At 39.8% G+C, this 26026-nt stretch overlaps 1 protein-coding gene across 2 annotated transcripts in view; it reads right to left on the bottom strand.

The window, feature by feature from the left end:
* The window catches only part of STMN2 (stathmin 2), a 224397-nt gene that overhangs the window by 181595 nt on the left and 16776 nt on the right, over positions 1 to 26026 (bottom strand). The window contains exon 2 of one of the 2 annotated variants that reach the window (XR_011558735.1): positions 3025 to 3564. The exons of the other annotated variant lie outside the window; for it this stretch is intronic. The gene's annotated coding sequence lies outside the window, so the exon portion shown is untranslated. Of the gene's footprint in view, positions 1 to 3024; positions 3565 to 26026 lie in introns of those variants that run through there. 2 annotated transcript variants of the gene reach the window in all.

The following is a 26026-nucleotide window of genomic DNA, read 5'->3' as shown; positions in this document are numbered from 1 at the left end:
TGATATAATAATATACTAATTGACTTGTTAATATTTTGGGTCTTTGTTTTCAAACTGATTCTATTTTCATTTCAGTTTAATGTGGTGAACATTTATTTTCAATTTACTCCTAACAATATTTTGTAAAGTTATATTCTTTATGGGATGTATCAGGACAACATGCTGATTTTCATTGTAATGCAAACAGTAGCTACTGAATTTATGACCTCTCAGTTTATAAGGAGAAGAGAAACAGAAGTTAAAAGTTGCAACAGTGAGAATGTGAAATCAACGTCATTTTTATTACTTGGAACTAAAAGGCCTCATTCTTCCAAACCCCAAATCCAGATCCAGTTTCCAGATCTTAAATGTATTTTCAAGCTTTTTAGATCAGTTCTGTTCTGTCTGGGTGCCCCCAGACTTCAACACCAACTGGAAAAAGCAGCCAGACACGCTGGTAAAAGCAAAAGCACTTTATAGTGTGAAAAATAAACACAGAGAAAAACCTGTTCTTCCCAACAGGCAGGCTATGAGACTTCACAGCAGAGTCCTGATGGCCAGACAATACAGCAGACTTCTTGCTGGCACATCCACCACTGTAGAGAATAAGACCCACACCTTCCCCCCCCCAAGGTTTCAGTATTCAAAGTCACAAACCAGAATTCCAAGATGCCAAAGATCACAGCCAGGTCCCAGGACTCCCAAAGATAATACTCCACAAGCCAGGAAGGGTGGGTCTGCCTTTTCAGCCTTTCCAGAGAGCACCACACCCAAACCCAGCTGTTGCCTCTTTAGTGCTGAAAGTACCTGGCTAATTGTCCCGTTCGTTGTGTTGCTCTTCTCTGCCGGAGATCGATTATTGCTTGTGCATTTTCATCTAAGGAATCCAGGCTGCTTGCTGGGGAGAGCTCTCTCTCGGGGGACTCTGGCTGTCCTTCCTCTCCCTCAGCCTGAGATTTCTCCTCCCCGTCTGCCTGAACCTCCTGTTCCTCATCCTCCCCCTCTGAGCAGGAAGCCGGCAGAGGTTCAGCCGTTCCCTGAGGGGCCTCAGACGGAATCACAACAAGTTCCTAACCAAATAGCTAAATCAACAGGTAGCAACAATTATCCTTTTTTTTGGTATGTTTACTCCATTTCTCTCCTTGACAGAATTAATCTCTTACCTTATTATCAGATTAGTATGCTGTTGGCTAATGAATCTGTATTTGAAGTAGAGTTTTACCGTATTTATTGAATTTATATTGCCGCCTCTTCGCCCATGGCTGTTAATTGTTGCTATGTTGCTGTTAATATGAATACGGGGTTCCCCCCACCCAAAAGAACTCTTATTGATGTGTGCATTAGGAAATTCTTTGGGTGTATCTGAAAGTTGCTTTAAGGCAGTATTTCTCAATCTTAGTAACTTTAAGATGGCTAGCTGAGGAATTCTGGAACTTGGTCCACCAATCTTAAAGTTGTTAATGTTGAGAAACACTGCTCTAAGGCTTTTACACTGGCGCTCTTGACCGTATTGCCCCGTCATCTTTCTCCCCACCTCTCCTGGGCAACGGTGCTTCTGGGTAGACTGCAGATAGGAATGGATGCAGCTTGCAACTCTAAGCTCAAAGCAGTGGGAAGTGCGGGCTGCCTGGTGCCACCAGCCTTAGCGGTCCACAGAGGACATGCTAGAATCAGCGCCGAGACCAGGGACCCAGGAGGGTGCGCATGAAGACTTTCTTTTTGCCTCACAGAAGCAGAGGTGGATGGAAAGTCTATCTCTGAATGCCCCAGCACAGCTCTCTCTCAAAGATTGCCCTCCCACCCACCCTCTACCTCAGGCCCCGCATCCAACCTGTTACCAGGGGACACACCACTTCCAGGCTAGTCGACTGGCGATCTTCTGCATGCTCTCTTCACAGGTCAGGCCAGCTTCAGGAAGCAGCCAGGAAGGGCTCCGATGCCACAATCTCCAGCACGCTCCTCTTGCAGGCCAGGCCAGCTTTGGGAAATATATGGGAAGGGCTCTGATGACGCAATCTCCCGCTGCAATCTTACAGGCCAAGCTGGCTTTGGGAAACATCCAGGAAGGGCTCTGATGACGCAATCTCCTGCACCTTCCCCTCCTCACATGCATCAGTCCACTTGCTGCTGGTATCACCCCTCCGTCAGCTCACCTTCCACCAACCACCTGCCAGCCTGCATCCTTCAGCCTAACCTTTGCAAGCACAGATGAGCAGAAGTATGCAGAAGTGAGGCTATCTTGATTCTGCAAGGTATATATAAGGCTGATGGCTGGTTGAGGAACTATGAGAGTGGCAGGAAAAGATGTACTTTCTGTGCAGAATGAATTCTAGAGCTTGGGGTATGAACTTAGTAGTATAGGCTTTAGGCTTATCTTTTTTAGAGGTTTTACCAGTGTATAAAAAACAAAACCGCCTTCTGACGCACGAAGCCCAGTGACCGGTGAGGTCCCGCAGAGTTGGCTTCCTTAGGGTCCTGTTGACCAAACAATGTCGGCTGGCGGAACCTAGGGGAAGAGCCTTCTCTGTGGGAGCCCCGACCCTCTGGAATCAGCTCCCCCCAGAGATTCGCACTGCCCCCACCCTCCTTGCCTTCCGAAAGAGATTAGATTAGATTAGATTTATTGGATTTATATGCCGCCCCTCTCCGCAAACTCGGGGTGGCTCACAACAATAATAAAAACAGTACATAGCTTAAAAACCCATCTCTGCCGCCAGGCTTGGGACTTTTAGATCTTCCCCCTGACCAATGAATGTTTAAGTATGATTGTTGAATGATTGGTTGATAGGTTTTTCTTTTTCAATTGAATTTAAATGGTTGCTTTTTAATGTAGCATTAATTGGATTCATATTATTGTTCTGTTTTTTTATATATGCTGTGAGCCGCCCGGAGTCCTTGGAGAGGGGCGGCATCCAAATCCAAATCCAAATCCAAATCCAAATCCAAATCCAAATCCAAATCCAAATCCAAATCCAAATCCAAATCCAAATCCAAATCCAAATCCATCCATCCATCAATCAATCAATCAATCAATCAATCAATAAAGCCAGGGTGTAGTGGAGTTTAATGTGTGGCTAAAGGAGTGATGTGAAAGGAAAGGCTTTGGTTTTATTAATCATGTTGTCTCCAGCTGGTTCAATGAAAAACTGTACAAAAAAATGCCTTGCATCCATCAAAGAAAGGGACTGAGTTACTTGGCATTAAATGCACAGATTTTCTAAATAAACATTTAAACTGAACTGCAGGGACAGAGAATTAATTGATACAGAATATTTCTGTCCCCAGCAAACTAAAATTAATAGGGTTATCATGCATGTAACACAGATGTTTGTGCAAGTGACATTATCAACCTTGCTGTTAAGTAAAACCAAGCATTTAATAGTGAGTGCCATATCGAGTGCACTAATCAAACAGGTGGCAAAAAAGTAGGAGCAGTCAGGCATAGCACAGGTTATATAAACAGTAAAAACAGAGTGAATCAAAATGGATTCAAATGTCTATACACCAATGCATAGAGTATGAGGAATAAACAGGGTGACGGCCACGAAAGGACTGATTGATCTGCTTTTTGAAGTTGGAAGTCACCTGGAAAGAGAAAAAAAAAAGCGCTGGAGACATAAGGAAGAACAAAAGTTGAGCCAGTGAATTATTTTGCCAGTGAAATTTGGGATTCTCTTTTTTTAATTTTAAAACGGGAACAGAAGGACTGGAAAAAACACAAAAATGCTACCCCACAACAAACATCCCCTCAATGAACAGACAGCTCTTGTTACCTCAGCTTGAATGGCCTAAAGGCCTGTAAGAGCTGTTCCCTTGGCCACTCCTTAAACACCCACCTGAGGATTTGTGAAATAATCTAATCTTTGGAGGAGGGGAGGGCTATATCAGCTGCGAGCTGTGAGTTCCAATATGCAATGCTTTACTAACCTTTCTATTTTATAAATACATTAATTCCTTACAACAGACCACAAGCTACTCATTACATTTCCATCAGCATTTGCATACATTAAAAATTCTCCATCCGTTTCCCAATATTTTGTAAATATTTTATGAAGGTATACAAATGCTAGTTGCTTTAGTGCTATTTAGTTCTACTTGATTTAGTACCATGCAACAACATTTATAATTTTCAAGCATTCATTCCCTTTTTCATATCAACACAACTATCTTGGTCTTTGATCTGATCTACATACCTTATGTAATAATCTATAATATAGAGATTAACATTCAAAGCAAAATATTTTATCTCCATCCAAAAGCAGGGTATACCAATAATATGGTATATTCATGTCCCAATTAATACATAATACACTGGGAGGCTATTTTTTTCCATAGCATGATCACAACAAGATAAACATTTTTACACAGTTAATCTATAAAGTATTTAAAAAGTATCAATGGTTAACCAAGGGGATCTCACCTTCAGCTCAGTGTTGATCATTTGCTAGTCATATTGCTTATTTCTTACAATTTTTCAACTCTATATTTATGTCAAACATTCATTAATTTAAACCTACTCACATTACCATATTCTTTGTCTAATTCAGCAAATACACAACAATTTTTTCTCATGCAGTTTCATGCATTTCTCAAGTGTTGTTTTTCTTGTATTCTATCAACCAGAATTCTGCCCGATTCCTTTCCAGATATGCTATCAAACTAATCTTGTAGTTCACGTTGACTTTCCTATATTGCAGTCAATAACTAATCTGTCAGACACTTCTCATACATAAAACCGATAATGGTTAACCATTGATACTTTTTTAAAAATAAAGAAACAATAATGATATTCTTAGAGTTGCCAGACACAGACACAATCTACAGATACATTCAACAGTTGATATAAATGGATCTTGTTAACAGACAAGATCCATTTATACCAACTACATCTGCAGTTACATCATTTTTCAATATATAATATATATGACTTCTTTTTTTCTGATGTACTTTTGGAGTCAAGCACTTGCAGCATTAGTTTCACTTAAACACTGACATTTTCATATGTGACTCTTAAATACATTTCCATCACTTTTTAAGTTTAAATTTATCTCCACTTTATTTCATCACTTTCATTTTAATTACAATCACTCTGCTGGAGGTTCCAAATGTTTTTTATGGCATTCTGAAATGTAATTTTTTTCACTCTGGTCCAAATATTTTCCACATCTGTCTCATTAGAAGAGAACACAGTATGTAGGCCAGATGTGACTTTTTGAGTCCTTGGTTCTCTGAGTCTGTTTGTTTCATTACCAAATATTTCATTACCAAAATTATCAGTGGTAACGAGTGTGCAGTTTGCTCCCTGTTCACTAGTTAGCCTTGCCAATGTTGGTGGTGATGTTATTTATTTTCTCATTGATCGTTCCTTGTTTACAGTGTTGTTTTCTGCTTGATTGTTGTTTTGAGACTTATTGTTTGCTTTTCTTTATGCAGGTAACTGTATTCTGATCTTTTTGTTTTCTTAGCTTTTTCCTCCTTTTTTTAATGGTGTCCAAATGTAGTTTTCCTCAAAGTGACAAATACACTAAATAAATTCAATTCACAGCTTCTGGTATACCTCTGAGTTACATTTTAGTTCTTTCATTTGTAATAAATTTATACCTTTAATCTCCTATATGTATTCATTTAGTGTATATGTCATTTAGAGGCAAACTATATTTATACACTATTCAAATTGTAAAAGGATTGGACAATTTAAAGGAAAGGTTCTATTGTGAAAGCATTAACAATAACTCTATAGAAATAAATGTGAAAGTTGGAAGCATTCTGAAGCAATTATGACATCAGTTTTGTATCTTTAATTAAAAAGCATTAAGTGATCTGAAAATGCCTAAGCACTATTTCTATCTTATTACACTAGTGACCATTTACCTTGATACATGAAAAAAAAATCAATATTAATAATATTATTATTTATTAGATTTGTATGCCACCCCTCTCCGCAGACTCGGGGCGGCTCACAGCAATGATAAAAACAATATACACTAACAAATCTAATATTAAAGTTTAAAATAACAATTTTACATTAAAAAGCCTAAAAATCCCAGTATATAAAAAAGCATACACATACACATAAAAATACTTTTTAAATAATACTTTAAAATAAAAAAATAGCTATAAAATTTATGAAGAATACTCATACAAAGGAATTTTAATGAGAAGTAGCTTAGAGCCATTTATTAAAGTTTTCTGTTAAATGGTAATAAAGTGGTACTTCTAATTAAGAACGCCTTTACTTAAGAACTTTTCTAGGTAAGAACTGGATGCTCACAATTTTTTTGCCTCTTCTTAAGAACCATTTTCTACTTAAGAACCCAAGCCCGAAAAAATTTCCCAAGAAATTTGAGAATGGCACAAAGGCCCGGCCAGTTTCCTGCCATTCCCCCTGGGTTTCTCTCTCTGGCACAATGTATGGGAAGCAGCCTCGCGCTGGGTGTTTTTGAGATGCGTGCTCCTCCTCGCTGCCTCAGAGTCTCTCTTTTTGTTTTTCTAAGCCTTAAAGGTTTAGATTTTTTTTATTCCCCTCACCTCACCTTCTTCCTTCAGCAGTGACTGTCCTCCTCTTCCTCCTCCTCCTCCTCCCACCCAAATTCCGAGCTTTTATTTCTTTCCTAATGAGTTTGCACGCAGTATTTGCTTTTACATTGATTCCTATGGGAAAAGTTGCTTCTGCTTGAGAACGCTTCTATTTAAGAACCTGGTCACGGAACGAATTAAGTTCTTAAGTAATAATAATAATAATAATAATAATAATAATAATAATAATAATAATAATAATAATAATAATAATTTATTAGATTTGTATGCCGCTCCTCTCCGAAGACTCGGGGCGGCTCACAACAAGCGATAAAACAATATTGTACAGGCACAAATCTAATATTAAGAAAAAACTAAAAACCCTATCAATTTAAAAAAACCAAACAGCACATACATACCAAACATAAATTATAATAAGCCTGGGGGAAAGGTGTCTCAAATCCCCCATGCCTGGCGGTATAGATGGGTCTTAAGTAGTTTACGGAAGACAAGGAGGGTGGGAGCAGTTCTAATCTCCGGGGGGAGTTGATTCCAGAGGGCCGGGGCCGCCACAGAGAAGGCTCTTCCCCTGGGGCCCGCCAGATGACATTGTTTAGTCGACGGGACCCGGAGAAGGCCAACTCTGTGGGACCTTATCGGCCGCTGGGATTCGTGCGGTAGTAGGCGGTTCTGGAGGTATTCTGGTCCAATGCCATGTAGAGCTGTAAAGGTCATGACCAACACTTTGAATTGTGACCGGAAACTGATCGGCAGCCAATGCAGGCCACGGAGTGTTGTAGAAACGTGGGCGAATCTGGGAAGCCCCACGATGGCTCTCGTGGCTGCGTTCTGCACGATCTGAAGTTTCCGAACACTTTTCAGAGGTAGCCTCATGTAGAGAGTGTTGCAGTAATCGAACCTCGAGGTGATAAGGGCATGAGTGACTGTGAGCAATGACTCCCTGTCCAAATAGGGCCGCAACTGGTGCACCAGGCGAACCTGGGCAAACACCCTCCTCGCCACAGCCGAAAGATGATGTTCCAATGTCAGCTGTGGGTCGAGGAGGACGCCCAAGTTGCGCACCCTCTCTGAGGGGGTCAGTAGTTCCCCCCCCCAGGGTAATGGACAGACAGATGGAATTGTTCTTGGGAGGCAACACCCACAGCCACTCCGTCTTGTCTGGATTGAGTTTGAGTTTGTTGACACCCATCCAGTCCCCAACAGGCTCCGGGCACCGGCACATCACTTCCACTGCTTCGCTGACTGGACATGGGGTGGAGATGTACAACTGGGTATCATCCGCATATTGATGATACCTCACCCCATGCCCTTGGATGATCTCACCCAGTGGTTTCATGTAGATATTAAATAGCAGGGGGGAGAGGACTGACCCCTGAGGTACCCCACAAGGGAGAAACCTAGAGGTCAACCTCTGACCCCCCACTAACATTGACTGCGACCGACCGGAGAGGTAGGAGGAGAACCAATGGAGAACAGTGCCTCCCACTCCCAACCCCTCCAGTCGGCGCAGAAGGATACCATGGTCGATGGTATCGAAAGCCGCTGAGAGGTCAAGAAGCACCAGGACAGAGGACAAGCCCCTGTCCTGGGCCCGCCAGAGATCATCCATCAACGCGACCAAAGCAGTTTCCGTGCTGTAACCGGGCCTGAAACCTGACTGTTGAGGCCCTAGATAATTGGCTTCTTCCAAGGACCACTGGAGTTGGAGCGCCACCACCTTCTCAACAACCTTCCCCATAAAGGGAAGGTTGGAGACTGGACGGTAGTTATTAAGCACGGTTGGGTCCAGGGAAGGCTTCTTGAGGAGGGGGCGCACAAGTGCCTCCTTATAAGGAGCCGGGAAGGACCCCCTCCCCAAGGAGCCGGTGACAATCTCCTGGACCCAGCTCCGTGTCACCTCTCGACTGGCCGAAACCAACCAAGAGGGACACAGATCCAGTAAACAGGTGGCAGAACTCACAGCTCCAATGGCCTTGTCCACTTCATCAGGTGTCACCAAGTCAAACTCCTCCCAGACAGATGGACAAAGACGTTTAGCCCCAGTCACCTCCACTGACTCATTGTCAGCCGATACTGCTATGCAATTGGAGTCGAGTTCCGCTCGGATCCGAGCGACTTTATCAGCGAAAAACGAGTTAAATTCCTCAGCACTGCCCTGCAAGGGTTCCCAACTCCCCCCTGATTTAGAAGGGAGCGGGTCACCCTAAACAGGGCAGCCGGGCGGGATTCTGCTGATGCAATTAAGGCGGCATGATACGCGCATCTTGCCGCCTTGAGCGCCACTTTGTAAGTCTTAATAAAAGCTCTTACAAGTGTTCGGTCGGATTCGGACTTACTCTTCCTCCATCGCTTCTCTAGACGTCTCTTCTGGCGTTTCAACTCCTGGAGCTCCTCGTTGAACCATGGAGCTCTACGGAGTCTAGTGCCACAGAGGGGTCGCAGTGACGCAATTCGGTCAAGAGCCTCCACTGCAGCCTTGTTCCAGACCTCAGCAAGAGACTCTGCTGAGCTGTGGACGAGCGAATCTGGTAAAACCCCAAGCGCCTTCTGAAAGCCCTCAGGGTCCATCAGGCGTCTGGGGCGGAACCTCCTAATCGGTTCTGCCTCCCTGCGGGGGAGGATTGGAGCCAGGAAGTTGAGCCGCAGTAGAAAATGGTCTGACCATGACAAAGGCAATGCTTCTAAGCCCCTTAGTCTCAGACCACTATTCAATTGCTCCGAGAGGAATACCATGTCGGGTGTGTGTCCACCCTCGTGAGTTGGACCCTGAACTACTTGAGTCAGGTCCATGGCTGTCATGGTGGCCATGAACTCCTGTGCTAATCCTGAGGAACCGCCGAGCGACGGCAGATTGAAGTCCCCCAGGACAATGAGTCCGGGGAACTCCACCGCCAGCCCGGCCACCTCTTCGAGCAGCACAGGCAGGGCTGTTGACACGCAGCTGGGAGGCAGGTACGTGAGTAACAAGCCCACCTGAACCCCTAAGTCCAACTTCACAAGGAGTGACTCACAACCCGCGATCTCAGGAGCAACGAGTCTACGAGTAGAGGTATCACTGTATATTAAACCCAGAAGAAAGTGAAGTAGATAGGAGTTAATGATATGGGTAAGTATTCAGAGGTATTCAGAACACACGCACACACACACACACCACGGACTTGATTACACAATATTTTCTAAGCAAGTATCTGTTGATACTCTCCCATATCCTTTCAACATTCTTTTAAGAGAATTAGAAAAGTATAATGCTTTTCTAAGTATATTCCTTTCACAATGATTTATCGCATCTAAAAATTTCAGTCACATTTAAACTCCATCGTGAATGTTTCTGACTGGAAGCGATGTTACCAAGGAAATCTTAGGAGAAATCGACAATATTTTAAAACATGTTTTTGTGTGGTATCTAACAATTAATAAAGCTTTAGGAGATTTAAGATTCAAATTCAATCTGTTTGAAGAAGTCCTTTACTTCAGACATTACTGGAAATCTTCTGTTGATCTAATTGATTCATGATTTTGATCAAATATAATGCAGAGTTCCATTACTAAACAGGAATGAAATCTCATTGAAAGAAATTGATTTATTTCCAAATGTTATTGTATACAATCAGTGAAGGACCGCTCATCTTCCGCGCTAACTGTACACCCTCTGAGGCCATCACAGACGTCCATGAGTGTGCCCATTGGCATAATATTTGGCTTCTGTGTATGCACAGAAAGAGAAAATTATTATTATTATTTGTTGTGGTTAGCTCTGGCCCAGCTCCTGCCCCATTAACTGTGGATGTGGGGGAGACATCCATATGCTGCAGGTCTGTTTTGCCCCCGGTTGGAATCTGCTGATGAAGGCTCCTCTGACCAAGAAGACATGAGTGACAGGGAGGAGGAGAGTGTGGCAGACAGCTCAGAAGGAGATCAATTATCTAGCTCCTCCTTGGATTCAGAACAAGAGTTAATGATACAGCCACGCATGCGGGGAGCGATGCATAGGCAACAACAACTGAGAGATTATTATCAAAGAAAATGAGGCCACCTGTGGTTGTGTGGGGCTGTGGTAATTAGTGAGGCTGCTATAAATAGCAGCCTGTGGGTTTGGTCATTGTGGAGGATTATCTGATTGTTGTGTTTCGTGACTGCTTTACTGACTTGGACTTTTTGTGTGCTGATTTTTCCCCGCTTTGAAACTAAACCAGAGCAAAGTGTGTTTCACTTTGTGAAAGAAGAATGACTGTGAATTGCCTCACAGCTGCAAGATAAGTATCACAGAACTGATAAGGGACTTGTACAAATTACCAGTTTGTTTGGAGATGAGTGCTCTTTGCCATACCAAAAGAGGGCTTAGTTTAAGTGAATTTTCATTATAAAGAACATTGTTTTGAATTTGTACCTGTGAATTTTTGGGAGGAGTCTACCAGAGAGCCCGACAGAACATTATTATTATTATTATTATTATTACTATTATTATTACTATTATTATTACTATTATTATTATTACTATTATTATTACTATTATTATTATTATTATTATTATTATTATTATTATTATTATTATTATTATTATTTATTAGATTTGTGAGCCACCCCGAGTCTGTGGAGAGGAAGATGAGCGGATCTTCATTGATTGTAAACAATAACATTTGGAAATAAAGCAATTTCTTTCAATGCGACGTCATTCCTGTTTAGTAATGGAACTCGGGTCATCGAAAATTGCCAAAATCTCACTTGCATGGAGCATCCTCACATGAGATTTCGCTTGCTGTGCATGCGCAGAAGTCAAATCTCCTGCAGGGGCAAGTGTGCGCGTGTCAGCGATGCACAACAGATAGTCGTGGACGAATGAGCATCCCGGATTTCCCTACAGGGACGGCGCACCGGATAGCATAACCTGGAACCCATTACTGCATACAATGCACAAAGTACAAAGCTTATTGAATATGTATTTATTTACACCCATTTATATATAATATTTATAGTTTGCTGTTTTCAAAAACATGAAACAAGCAAACAATGATATTAAAGGCTGAAAGAACATTTGGTGTAACAGAAGATAATGCTGTGATTTTCTCTTTTCTTGGTACTATTTTAATTTTTATGAAGATGTCTCATGAAAATGAGCTCCAGGGTAAAAATAGCCTTATATCAGCAGAATACACAAGTATTAAATAAATAACATCTAGAGAAGAATCACAACCATCAACTAAACGTTATTGCGTAAGCTGATGAATTATTCAGACTGTTAAAGACTGCATTTTTAAAAGTGTAGTTATATATCAAATACTATTACCATAGTTATCTTTCTAGTATACACATCAAAAAGATATACCATATTGCTTCTAAGTGTTCAATTCTGTGGCCATTTAAACCCAAAAACAATGGCTCATTAAAACCTACATTAAATCTAAATTAAACTTTTTATGAAACAAAACAAATATACTATCATTCTATTTCATCATTCATGTGAGGTTCCAGACTGGAAGTTCCAAATCTGCACTACAATGATAGCACTACAATGGATGAACAGTGATACCTTGTCTTACAAACTTAATTGGTTCTGGGACGAGGTTCGTAAGGTGAAAAGTTTGTAAGATAAAACAATGTTTCCCATAGGAATCAATGGAAAAGCAAATAATGCGTGCAATCCCAAAACTCAGCCCTTTTGCCTTACGCCGCTGGGAATCCCTGCCTCCAGACTTCTGTTGCCAGCCGAAGTGCCCGTTTTTGCACTGCTGGGATTCCCCTGAGGCTCCCCTCCCTGGAAAACCTCACCTCTGGACTTCTGTTGCCAGTGAAGTGCCCATTTTTGCGATGCTGCGATTTCGCTGAGGCTCCCCTCACTGGGATTCCCTCCATTTTTGCTGGTGCTGCTTTGAATCCCAAAGAGGGGAGCCTCAGCGAAATCGCAACATCACAAAAACATGGAAGTCTGGAGGTGGGGTTTCTCAAGGAGGGGAGCCTCATGGGAATCCCAGCAGTACAAAAACGGGTGCTTCGCTGGCAACAGAAGTCCAGAGGTGGGGTTTCCCAGTGAGGGGAGCCTCAGCAAAATCACAGCATCGCAAAAACATGGAAGTCCGGAAGTGGTGTTTCCCAGGGAGGGGAACCTCATGGGAATCCCAGCAGCCCAAAAACGGGCACTTCACTGGCAATGGAAATCTGGAGGCGGGGCATCCCGCAGCGCCTTGGGTTCGTAAAGTGAAAATTGTTTGGAAGAAGAGGCAAAAAAATCTTAAACACCGGGGTTCATATCTCAAAAATTTCATATGAAGAGGTGTTTGTAAGACGAGGTATCACTGTACTGTAAAGTCATACATAATAAGGCTAAATGTAAGAAATGAAAGCTGGGTTTTGGAGAACCTGCTAATTCCCCTGGTGAAATGGTTTAGATTGTGAGTCAGTTGGAATCCCACTAGTGAAGGGCTACCAAAATTTTTACTACCACACTGTGGGTGTGGCTTATGCAGGACGTCCTGCATTTTCTTTCAACATCTTTCAGTGCAAATTGGGTGCTCTGGGGTGGAGCTCCATTTTCACTACTCCACTGCGTTCCCCCCCCCCACATCCAGGCAGTAGCCCACCCCTGAATCCCACTAAGATTTGATTTCCTGAAAGCTTTGAAGAAGTGACAAGTCTTGCAATTGCCTTATGTGGGACAACTAATATGTTTCCCTGTTTTAACAAGCTCAATGCCGACTGTCAGTAGCAAAGAAATAAATATTAACATGCCCAACCCAGGATATTTAATTACTATTTATGATCTACTATGATTTTCTTCTTTTACTGGTTATGTTAAAAGGTGCACACATAAAATGTAGACATAAAAAAGAGAGCAAAAATCCTCTTATAACTTTAATTTCATTATTTATTATTCATACTATTTTCATTCCATATTTCATTAAAATGAATATCAAAGTAATTTACACTAAAATTTTAAATGTAATGTAAAAATATGGAAAAAAATAAAAACATAAAACAAATAATCATTATTAGAACCAGACAAACAGGCTGCATTAATCATTATTAGAACTAACAACAAGCTGCATTAATTCAGATAACTACTAATGGATAGATTCAGCTTCTAATATTTATGAATATGTATTAATTTAAAACATTCCTCCAACTGCAGTGCAACTGTTTGCTTTTAATCAGAGATGCTAACAAAGTTTAAGCACAATCATATTTAATAGAGCTCTTTGCCATTTGGAGCAAGAGCCAATTTTCAAAACGTCACAAACACATAGCCTAAAACCAAAACAGCCCATTACCAAAACAAGAATTTTTTTTAACAAAGTACAGTAGGGAAAAGACACACGATTTTAACTTTGATCTCATTATAGATAAAAATGTATAAGCAGCAATTCACTGGAAGCCTTCTGTAATATCTTCATTAGCATTTTGATAAGAAAATCTCCCATCTTGCAAGTTTGTTCATGCCAGATTTTAATCTAGCCTGGCACTGGATTTGATGCTAGAAAGCTGTTTTGGAATACAGTACTGTATACACAACTATATACAGGTGTGAAAATATAGTCTATCTGAAATGTTTTAAAGCAGCTGCATCTTTCCCAGAATTATATGTTGGCCACAAAGGGCTTATTTGAAGAGTTGGCAATAATGTTATGTTTGAACTCTCACCTACCAAGAATCTTATTGGAAGCAAATCTAAAATACTGCAAAATATAAAGTCATTATAGGAAATGTAGAAACAGCTTCAAACAAAAAGGGAGGAGGGGAAATATGTATTTTTATTTAAACTCATTTTTACAGTACTCATTTGTTGTTGTTTTTAAATCATGGTAATCTATCATAAATGAAAGTAACAATTGAAAACCTCATTTTCAAACCATACTAATAAGGTTCAAAGGACCATTAGTTAATCTGGAATTTGGCAGGTTTTACAATTGCTGTTCCTTTAGGGAGAAAAAAAATAATCCAAAGCTGTACTCATCTATATTATCCACTCAGGATCACACGGATTATATAGCTTTTTAATTTTTGGTTTTTTTGTTCAGGCCTGTTGCCTATTTTTTTTGTTCGCCTGGAGTGATGTTAATGGATGATGTTTAACATTAATTAGTCAAGGAATCATATTGGACAAGCATTCTCCTGTGCTTTTGGGTGTTAAAAACTACTGCATTCATTCTTCCATTAATAATGTTTTGAAGAAGCATCTGAGCTTTTTTCCAGTAGCATGCAGAAAGCCACTTAAAAAGGCCAAATTTCAAGCTGGTTTTACAGCGAAGCATTTTTATGAGCCTGTCAGATGAGGTTCATTAATTCCAAAGCATAAGAACTGAAACTTTACCTGTATAGCTTGTATCCAGTACTGAAAGCCTCCTGTGTGGACATTAATAAGTGAAGATAATGAAAGGGAATCAAACTGAATTTGGAATAGTGAATCTTTAATGAGCCATTTCCCCTGTTCTAGCTGAGGCATCAAATCAGTTTATCAGTGTTTTCTCTGTCTCTGTCTCTCTAATCAACACCCACCCACAGATCCTTCAGTATTCTGTATTGTACTGCATTCTGTGCAATATTGTATGAGAAAATTTTAAAATACTAACTCACTCTAGCAGTGATCTTCAGGCTTCATAGAAGAATCCTTTAAAGAAATGTCAATATGAAACTGCTGCTTTAACAAAAAGTCAAACTGAGTTCACGTGACTTGGACAGATAACAACTCTCCTTAATTCAAAGACACAGTTCATCACTTCCCTGTGTAGTCTGTCCTCCCCCGCCACATTTTTACATTCTAATATTATTCAACTCCAAATTGTATCTTTAAAAAAGACAAATCTTCATTTGGATTTTACACGCTTTCTTTAGCTAACACAAGACACCATATGGAGTGACCGCTCGTTATGTGTGTGATGCAGTTACACTGATTCTTGCCTGTTCAACTGTTTGTTCCCATTTTGTTTGCACATGTTTACTTTTCCTATTGAACTTCTAATGCTCTATCATTGCTCAAGATGTTTGTACTTCTAGTCATTGAATTGGCTCCCCCTCCCTTCCATTCAAACATATTCAATTCTCCAAGACTGCCTGCCATTTTCTTGGCAAGTGCTTTGCCATTTCCTCATTCACAGGACAGAAAGTGACTGATCCACGTCACCAGGTGGCTTTCGTGCCAAAGGAGGCTCTAGATAGAATTCAAAGTCTTCTGATTTCTAGTGTTGGAAGAAATAGCCCTTTGGCTCAGTTCCAGGCTGGGAGAAATGGACGGTGGAGTCTGATTGGAAAGTGAGTCCGTTTACTGATGGAGCAGAACCACATGGGCTTGCGATTCTAGGCAGTGACCCCATGGAATTGAGAGTGGGGTTATACCTTCTCTTGGGCTTTGTACTTGAGCTTCCTTTTCCTGTACAAGAACATGTATTCTATTGACTGTTGTCAGATACCCATGATTTTGTAGGGGTCATAGTTGGCTCTAGAGGTAAAGTACAAATCCTAGATGTTTGTCTGAGCTAAGTTTAGTTGAAGTTTCTGAGGGTGATGCAATGAAGGGGATTGTGTTCTAAAAGGGTGCTGGGCAATTCCTATTGTGACTTAATGGCTTTTTTCCTGTGTTGGATCTTGTGTGATGGCTGCTTGTAATCCTACCATTTTGCCATTGTTTCAAATATCCTGTCTTGAATGAATTACCAAATCTGCATTTCTAAAAGCTTGCTTCAGCATCTGCTGGGCATATTAAGAAAGTCATGGAGGTTGCTTTCTGTCTCCAAGAGCATGTTTCTCCATTTCTCCTCTAGGGAAATATAATAGTCCACCTTTTTCTTATTTCCCAAAATATTGGGAGGTGGGTGCTGACTTTCCACAGTAGTCTGATGCATTGACCATTAAACTAAGCTAGCTTTATCAAGGAATTAATACTAGGAGGCAGCTTCAATATGATTAATATAGTATCATTTTTCCTATGAGAAGTCTAGCAACATTTCCAGAGAATAAATTTCATATGTAATGGGGTAGGAGCAACTTTCCACATAAACACAAAGACATTTGATGTAGCATCAGAATGCTGAAGAGCCCTGTTAGATAGGCATCTGCCACTTTCAGAGACACAAAACAATTTATTTGTTCATTCAATTTATATAGCCACCCATCACTCATTGAAAACTACAGACAAATATCACTATGCTGCGTCCCTTGTAAAATCATGGAATCAATTATAAATCAATCAATCACCCTTTACTTAGAATCTAATAACCTACCGTCTAACAAACAATTTGGATTCAGAAAGAAATTATCGTGCAACCTACAACTACTCCACTGCAAAAACATATGAACTCCCACTCAGTAAAAGACCTTGGAATACTAATATCAAATGACCTAAGTGCTAAAGCCCACTGCAACAATATCGCCAAAAAGGCTTCTAGAGTTGTTAACCTGATCCTACGCAGCTTCTGCTCCGGCAATCTCACACTACTCACTAGAGCCTACAAAACTTTTGCCAGACCAATCCTTGAATACAGTTCATCTGTCTGGAACCCATACCACACCTCGGACATCAACACCCTAGAAAATGTCCAAAGATAGTTCACCAGAAGAGCCCTTCACTCCTCCACTCAAAACAGAATGCCCTACGAAAGCAGACTATCAATCCTAGGTCTAGAAAGCTTAGAACTACGATGCCTAAAACATGACCTAAGTATTGCCCACAAAATCATATGCTGTAACATCCTGCTTGTCAATGACTACTTCAGCTTCAACCGCAACAACACAAGAGCACGCAACAAATTCAAACTTAATATTAATCGCTCCAAGCTTGACTGAAAAAAATATGACTTTAGCAATCGAGTTGTCGAAGCGTGGAACTCATTACCGGACTCAGTAGTGTCAACCCCTAACCCCCAACATTTCTCCCTTAGACTATCCACGATTGACTTCTCCAGGTTCCTAAGAGGTCAGTAAGGGGCGTACATAAGTGCACTAGCCTGTCTTTCATCCCCTGTCCAATTGTCTCTCCTTATCCCATATATCATATATCTTTTCTTCCTTTCATATAGCTTCTCCTGTATTTTTATATCTTTTCTTTTTATATAATACTTCATGTCTATCCTCTTCAATATGTATTGTGTATTAGACAAAATAAACAAACAAATAAATAAATAAATAAATAAATAAATAAATCTTACTTTTAGGTGACAGTAGGTAATATATAGTTAAACGTTTCTTTAAAAAAGAACAAAAAAAACCCCAAATAAAAAATAGTAGCTGGGCCTAATTGGCCTGAAAATCAGCTTTAAAAGGATGATGTTCTATATCACTACTTTTAATTGCTCCTGTCATTATGATAAAAGATTTTACCATGTTAGTGCTACCCCAATAATAACTATAGATGAATAGCAATGTTGTACGACTGTAAAGGCATTTCTTTCCTCCTTCTTTTGTCCCCCCTCCCATCTTCTCTTTTTCTCTCATAGACATACATATTCACTTATTGTTATTCTGTCCTATCTTTTGCTGTCTGGTTCATGAATTATGTGTCTGCTTCACATTTGTGCCTTTTGCCAGGGTTGTTTGCTCATCAGAAGTTGATCATTTTTCATCAGCTTTGTGATATATCGTCATTGTGTTCAGCAGTACCCGTTCCCAAGCAGAAAACAAAATCTATATATGTGGCACAGAATTTAAATCCCTTTGGGGCCACTTTCTTTGGCACATCAAAATCTAAGCCTGACATAAAATGGCACCTAACCACTTAAGTATATTTGCTGGCCTTGAGAAGCATGATCTATTGCCTCTGCACTCAGCACCATAGTACCATGAATTAAATAATGGTAGAACTGATACTAAAAATATTCAGTCTACTTCCTCAGAAGTCAACAATACATTTAATCTAAGCCAGATAGAACAGACAGCAGACGTATGTATATAAATAAATGTAGTCTTTATTTCTCCAAAGCATAAGGTTTAATTTGAGATGCTAGGTTATCTTGTTACAACTAATAGACTGCTTTGCTGCAACTTCCAATATCCAGTAAATATGATGGCATGTTAATTTACAGAAAATGTGCTCTAGTAAATGGATAACATTAAATGGAGAATTTTAAAAAAAACACCTTTGTGTTAGAGATTTCTATGCTGGCTTGTTTAATTTCTTATGAAAGGGAAAGTACTAAGATTGGCAGAAATTGATGCAAACTTAACAGGTTGCATCTGACAAGCTTTTAAAGAAATTCCCTTGAGTTTTGCCATTAAATATTATCTTTCACTCATTTCTATTATCTGTCAGCCAGTATCTTTTCTGATCTCTTTTTCTTATCCAGTGCAACTAAGCCTGCATCTAGGCATCCCATCACCATATTGAACAAGTCCGAACAGAAGATAGTAATACAGATCTACCATGCTTTATATTACAGAAGCTGTTCAGTCGTTTCAAATACTCTTTGCAGTATCACTAAGGTGATTGGAAACGAGAGCAGCTGACAGAACTGACATCTGTGAAAGAGAATATTTCATGGCAACCTTCAAGGGAATTTCCCTTAACAGCTTGTTGAATGGGATCCATATGACAGCAACTGTTTTCCCTGAAGGATATATTGGCCATTAAGGTATCCTATTTCTCCTACATTTATTTATTTATTATGTATGTATGTATGTATGTATGTATGTATGTATGTATGTGCATATGTATGTATGTATCCAGTGAATCCCCCCCGTCCAGGCAGCAGCCCCCCCTGTATGTATCAAACAGGTACAACATAACAAGCATAGGTATGAACATAAACATGAACAAAGGAAGTAAATACAGTGTTCCCTCGATTTTCGCGAGGGATGCGTTCCGAGACCGCCCACGAAAGTCGAATTTCCGCGAAGTAGAGGTGCGGAAGTAAATACACCATTTTTGGCTATGGACAATATCACAAGTCATCCCTTAACACTTTAAACCCCTAAATTACCATTTCCCATTCCCTTAACAACCATTTACTCACCATTATTACTAGTACTCACCATTGAAAAACCGTGGTATAGGCTATTCGCGAAGTTCAAACCCGTGAAAATTGAGGGAACACTGTACAGATAAATGGGTACAGTAATGCAGGGACAGTTGGCACACTGGTGTGCTTATGCATGCCCCCTTTACGGACCTCTTAAGCTTTTTTTTATAAACTTTATTAATTTTCAATAAAAAAACACACAAACTTACAAACATTTAAACACATAGTAGGGGTTACAACCCCCTCTTTTCTTGAAGTCAATTTTTAATACAGAAAAAAGGGTAAAATCTTAAATCTTTAAATCAAACTAATATTCTAATCGAAAAGAACTTTGTTTACATATTCTAATAAACATAAAGTTAAATTGATAAAAAAGAGAAACCAACAACACTAACAACAAAAATATCAATAACATTTGATTATATTCATACTGTTTTCATTACCTTATTTTCAACTTTATTATTTATGAGTACGGACCTCTTAAGAATGGGGTGAGGTCCACAGTAGACAATTGGAGATTGCAGCTGTGAGGGTTTCGGGCTGTAACAACGGAATTGGGTAGAGCACTCCAGGTGTTGACTACTCTGTTGCTGAAGTCCTATTTTCCCACAATCAAGTTTGAAGTGGTTTACCTTGAGTTTGTATCAATTGTTTGCCTGTGTATTATTGTGGTTGAAGCTGAAGAAGTCTTTGACAGGCAAGATGTTATAGCAGACAATTTTGTGTACTGTGCTTAAATTGGACCACAGGCGGTGCAGTTCCAAATTGTCCAAGCCCAAAATTTCAACCTTGATAGCATAAGTGATTCTATTGTGAATAATGGAGTACTCATGAAATATTTCTGAACCTGCTCAGTCATGTTAATGTTCAATATATTGTGTGGGTTCCAGGCAGATGAGCTGTATTTGAGAATTGGTCTGGCAAAAAATTTGTATGCCCTAGTTAGCAATACAATGTTACCGGAGAGGGCAAAATTAGGTTAACAACTCTTAATGTATCCAGCTCTGTTATCACTAAATACCATATTTATAGTATATATCCTTCTATTTAACATGGATATTGTATTATTGAGCAGGATAGGGAATGCATCTAGGACTTTCTAAACTGATGATCAGCAGTGGATATAGAATTTAGAGACTTAGAATGAGATCATCCATGTGGAAAAAAATAACACAACCAGAAGAGGCTCTGGAAAAAGATGACTAGAACAAGGAATGCAGATAGTTTTTCCATCAATGAAAAACAAAACAATTGATTACGCAAGTGATGACACCAAGATGGATTTAGATCCTATGACAGTGGCATGTACTGTCCTAAGAAATGACTCCTGGGACGAATTAAATGCATATTACAAAACTGGGAAAGAAACATTGAACAAGTGCCTTATGATATCATCAGAAATATATTAAACTAAAAGAAAAGGGAGATGATGGGAACAAACAAACAAAGAAACCCAAAACTGAATCTGTAGCCAGGCAGAGCACAATGGGGCAAAAAGGAAACCAAGATAGGAACTCAGAAATTTTGCAGGTTTTCTACAGTGATATCAGGAGTACGGGAGATAAACAGAGGGAACCAGTGATCCTAGCTCAGGAAAACAAATGTGATAAGACAGAAGTAACTCAGATTTGGTGGGATGATACTCTAGATTGGAACACAGCACTGGAATGTTACAATTTATTTAAAATATACAGACTCATTAGAAAAGGTGCGAAAGGTGATCACATTAATCCATCATGTTCAAAGAGGACCTTGTTATCTAATGGTTTGTGGGCTGTACGCGATGTGTCTACAGGTGGCTGGTAGGGCATGAAATGTTCTGCCACATGTTGGGCAGACATGTGTTGGCACCATTGCATTTGCAGCTCTGGCTTTGTGGAGTGGTCTTCTGCTATGAATGTTCTTCTGGCCTCAGATGTCTGGCAGCCTTGGTGGATCAGCATGCACCATGTTGGTTGATCTTGTGGCAGGGTTTTCCAGGAGGTGGTGTCGATATCGGGGGATTTGAAGGACACTTTCAATGAGTCTTTGTATCGCTTCCTTTGTGTCCCATGTGATCACTTTCCTTTAGATAGCTCATCATAGATGAGCTATTCAGGAATGGTCTGGCATCCTAGTAACATGATCTGCCAGGCATGTCTGGGCTTTCATCAGCAGGTAGACTTTTAGCTTTATAGCAAGGCTTATTACACGTTGGTTTTATACGTTGGTCATTAGTCTACCAAATGCAGAGCTTGCCTTGGTGATTCTGCAGTTGACCTCAATGTCAATTATCACTGCATGGGAGAGGGTGTTGTCAAGGTATGTAAATTAATCCACTAGTTGTAGCTTTTGTTCATTTACTGTGATGGTGGGCTTTTGGTATTTGGCTTTCGGAGCTGACTGATGCATCACTTCAGTCTTATTTATGTTGATAAGGAGACCAAAGTTATGACATGCTACTGCAAAATTATCCACACTGGTTTGCATTTCCTGCTCTGATCCAGCATTCAGGGCACAGTCGGTAGCAAAGAGGAGGTAACATAGCAGAGTTTCCTTTATCTTAGTAACAGCCTGGAGTCTTTGCAGGTCAAATAATTTTCCATTGGTCCTATATCTCAGGATAACTCCCAAAGAACTGTTCTGGAAGGCATCTGACCACATGGCTGAAAACATTATGCTGAACAAGGGCAGTGCCAAAACGCACCCTTGTTTGACACCATTTGTGATGGAAAAGGTCTCAAAAGATTCTCCAGCACACAGGCCATCATATTGTCTTGAACATGACATACCATCAGGATGAATTTATCAGGGCACCCAAATTTTGACATGATGCGCCACAGGCCTTCATGACTGGCAGTGTCAAAAGCCTTGGTGAGATCCATGAAGGTGATGTACAATTCACAATTCTGCTCTTGACTTCTCTTGGAACTGTCGGGATGCAAAGATCATGTCCACAGTGGCACACATTTTGCGGGAACTGCATCATGCTTCAGGTAATAAATCCTGTTCCAGGTGGTCAGTCAGGTGGTTCAGCAACACTAATGCAAGGATCTTGCCTAAGATGAAAAGCAGTGGTATTCCTCTATGATTATCACAGACTTGTTGATTCCCTTTTCTTTTATAGAGGTGTATGATGGACACATCTTTCAGTTCCTGGAGAATGGCTCCTTGACTCCAGAAAGAGTGGAACAGCTGAGTGAGTTTGTCAACAAGCACTGCACCACCTTCTTTATAGATCTCTGCTGGTATTGCATCAGATTCTGAGGCCTTGCCGCTGGAGAGCTGTTTGATGACCTGTAATCTTTGATGGTGGGGAGTCCAAGCTGTGGTTGATATCCATCTGGGGCATTCTGTCGATTGCCTCATTGTTGATGGAAGATGAGCAGTTCAATACAGATTGGAAGCGTTTGGCCCAATGCTGTAGAATCAGGATATTCTCAGTGATGAGAGTTGCGCCAGCTGTGTCCAGTAGAGGGGAGCTCCCTGAGGGCTGTGGCCCATACACAGTTCTGAGGTCTTCATAGAATTGTTTAACATCATTTTTATCAGCAAATGTCTGAATTTTATCTCCTTTGGTATTTAACTAGGAGTCATACATCTTGTGAAGCTTGCTCTGTACGATCCTTCGAGTGTTGTTGAAGGCATTTTTCTTAACTGTTGATGACAGGTCATTCTGATAAGCACAATGAAGGCAGTGCTTTTCAGCAAGTAGGGCCTTGATCTTTTCATCATTTTTGTCAAACCAGTCCTGTTGTTACCTATGTGAGGGTCCTAGAACCTTTTGTGCAGAAGAGTGCACAATGTCCCAAAAGTGCTCCCAGTCCATCTCAGCATTTCCATCTAATTGCAGCTCTAAAAGTTGGTTGTCAAGATCTTCTGCTAGTGAAGCTGCTGTGTTGGGGTTCCTCAGGTTACTGACATTGATCTGTTTCATCGCAGCTTTGTTTCCCTGTGAACGTCTCTTTGGCCTGATGTGAAAGCTAACTTTGGAAATGATGAGTCTATGGTCAGTCCAACAGTGCTTGGCTGGCCTTGGTCACCCTTACATCCTGTCTGTCTTTCCTCTACACAATGCCATAATCAATAAGATGCTTCAGCTTCCAGTTTGATGTCATGCCAGTGCAGGACAACCTCCTGGGTTTTTTCCAATGACACCATCCCAGGTAGAGTGATCGGATCCTTCTCTCATGTTAAAATCATGAAGTAGAATCAGCTTGTCAGTGTGTTTCACAGATGAAAGAAGGGCACTGAGATCTTCATAAAACTTGCCCTTTACTTCATCTGGGTGTTTAGGCACTGATCAATGTGGCTTGCTTTCCTCTCGGCAGTGGGAGATGCAGTGTCATGAATTGGTCATTCACTCCCTTGGGAAGACTGGCAAGTTTGCAGACAAGATGATTTTTAACCACAAAGCCAACTCCAGATTCATGGCATTCGTTATTGCTGTGTCCACATCGGAAGAATGTATAACCACCTGTTTTATGAGCTGACCTTAGTTGGCTAGATGAGTTTTACACAGGGCTGCAATATCGATGTTAAATTTTACAAGCTCTCTGGAGACCAGGACTGTTCTTCTTTCTGGTCAACTGTGCAAAAGGTACAATATACATAAAAATATAGTATCCTTGTACCGAAAATCTGGAATCAGGATGGGCAGCATATATAAAGTATTTCAGCATGCATAAAAAGGAGACATAAACAAAAGTAAAATTAGTGGGATAATTTATTATACATTGCCTGAACAGGCAAATGATACAGATAAAGCCTTTCTGTATTAGATGATTAATCTTTCAAAGAATGAAAGAAGAGTGATAATAAGAGATTTAACTTATCTTGACATCTGCTAAAGAGATCCCACAAATTCTTGTCATCTGTTGTTGATAATTTCATTTGGTAGAAGTGGAAGATGGGACAAAGGAGCCTGCTGTCCTGGAACTAACCTTTACCAAAATGGGGTCAGGTCAGTGTCTCTCACCACCCTAATCTATTTTGCAGGATGTTTGTTTTAAGGATCAAATAATATCACAGTTCCATTTAAGCTGCCTGAGTTCTTACAGAAAAATCAGGGCGTGAATGGAACTAATTGAGTACATGGACTAGCTATAACCATATTTTATCAGTGTAAAAAGTTCAAAGATGATAAATCTAAGATTAAACTTGTTGAGAACAAACTTGGTATTTTACTCCAACTTAATTAATGACAGGCATAACTACCACCACAAATGAAACTCAGCTGTTTCTTTTCTAAGGAAATATGCTTCATGGAAACATTATATATTGAATACACAGAGAAATTATATGTCAAATTATTTGTCACGGAGAAATTATTTGTCAACTATTTAGCTTTAAATGGTCCAAATGGGTCAAAGTTAATGGGGAAATTCTACAAGGGAGAGTTTCTAACATGCCTCAATGACTAGAGCTGTCTTTTCTGTTAAATGCTTTAAACAAGGAGTGACTGAGATATAATAATCTCAGCTTGAGGTTTATAATTACATATTTTCATGCAGACTTTGATAATTTTCAACAAGATAAATTGCTGGCAATTATAAACTATGCAGGACAGGTAACTTTTATTCTGCTGCCTTGGATAAATATTGCTTTGCTACATAAAAAGCAATTGTTGATACATAAAAAGCAATTGTTTAGAACTTCTTTAAAGAAAACAAGCCATTGCTGCTTTTAAACATTTTATACATAGGTACAAACGCTACATTTTATAATATTGCAGCAAAAAAGCCAATTTTTGGAGCGATATCTAGAAAGAAACTGAAACTCTTTGGTGGAATTGAACTAATGACATATTTTGGAAATAATTTATCTAATAGGAGAAGGAATCAATCAGTAAAGTATATCTAAATACATACATCCCAAGTGATGTAAATGTATTTTCTTATCTCAAAAAATCAGCATAAATGTCAAAATAAATAATATGCCTACCATGATCTTTTGGAAGAAATGTCTGCAGTTTATTCTGCACAATAACATAAACAACTTTTTATCTCTTTGATTATTTATGGGGAAAGTATATGAGTATTTAATGCAGATATTATTGCTATGAATAGTCACCTGAACTGGATCAGATTTGGTCTGGTTTTCTTCCTGTCAGGTAGCTGGATGTACAAACAAGGTTGTGGGACCATCCAAACATTGGTTTTATTGGGAATTCTCCTCTCATAAGTACTTGAATGAGGACAAAGCTTTCAAGCCCTGTTTCACATGCCATTTTGCCAATCCAGCCTCTCACCCCATTATTAAAAAAGAAGTAGACATATCAGCTCTAAACACATGAATCACTTCTTAACTTGGTCCACTTTTCTCAAGTTGTTTAGATTTGTTCTCCACTGAGAATTCAGTGAATAATTGAATTCAGACAAATAAATAAATTTCATGTTATGCATCAACTTGCTATGTGCCATCAATGGACACTATTAATTTTTTAAAGCAGGATTCAAGAACAATCACAAACTGTTATAATTGTTATGAATGTCTGACACTTAACAGGTTTGTTTAAGGTTCTTTGCTATTTGAGGGGTAGATCATCTCTGCTTAGTAGTAATTATGTTGCTTCTCAATTTTTATCCTAGCCT

The sequence above is a fragment of the Erythrolamprus reginae genome, chromosome 3 (assembly GCF_031021105.1).
Source record: "Erythrolamprus reginae isolate rEryReg1 chromosome 3, rEryReg1.hap1, whole genome shotgun sequence".
In the NCBI taxonomy this organism is placed as follows: Eukaryota; Metazoa; Chordata; class Lepidosauria; order Squamata; family Dipsadidae; genus Erythrolamprus; species Erythrolamprus reginae.
Note: the sequence above shows the minus strand (reverse complement) of the source record. Positions and strands in the feature narration are given on the sequence as shown.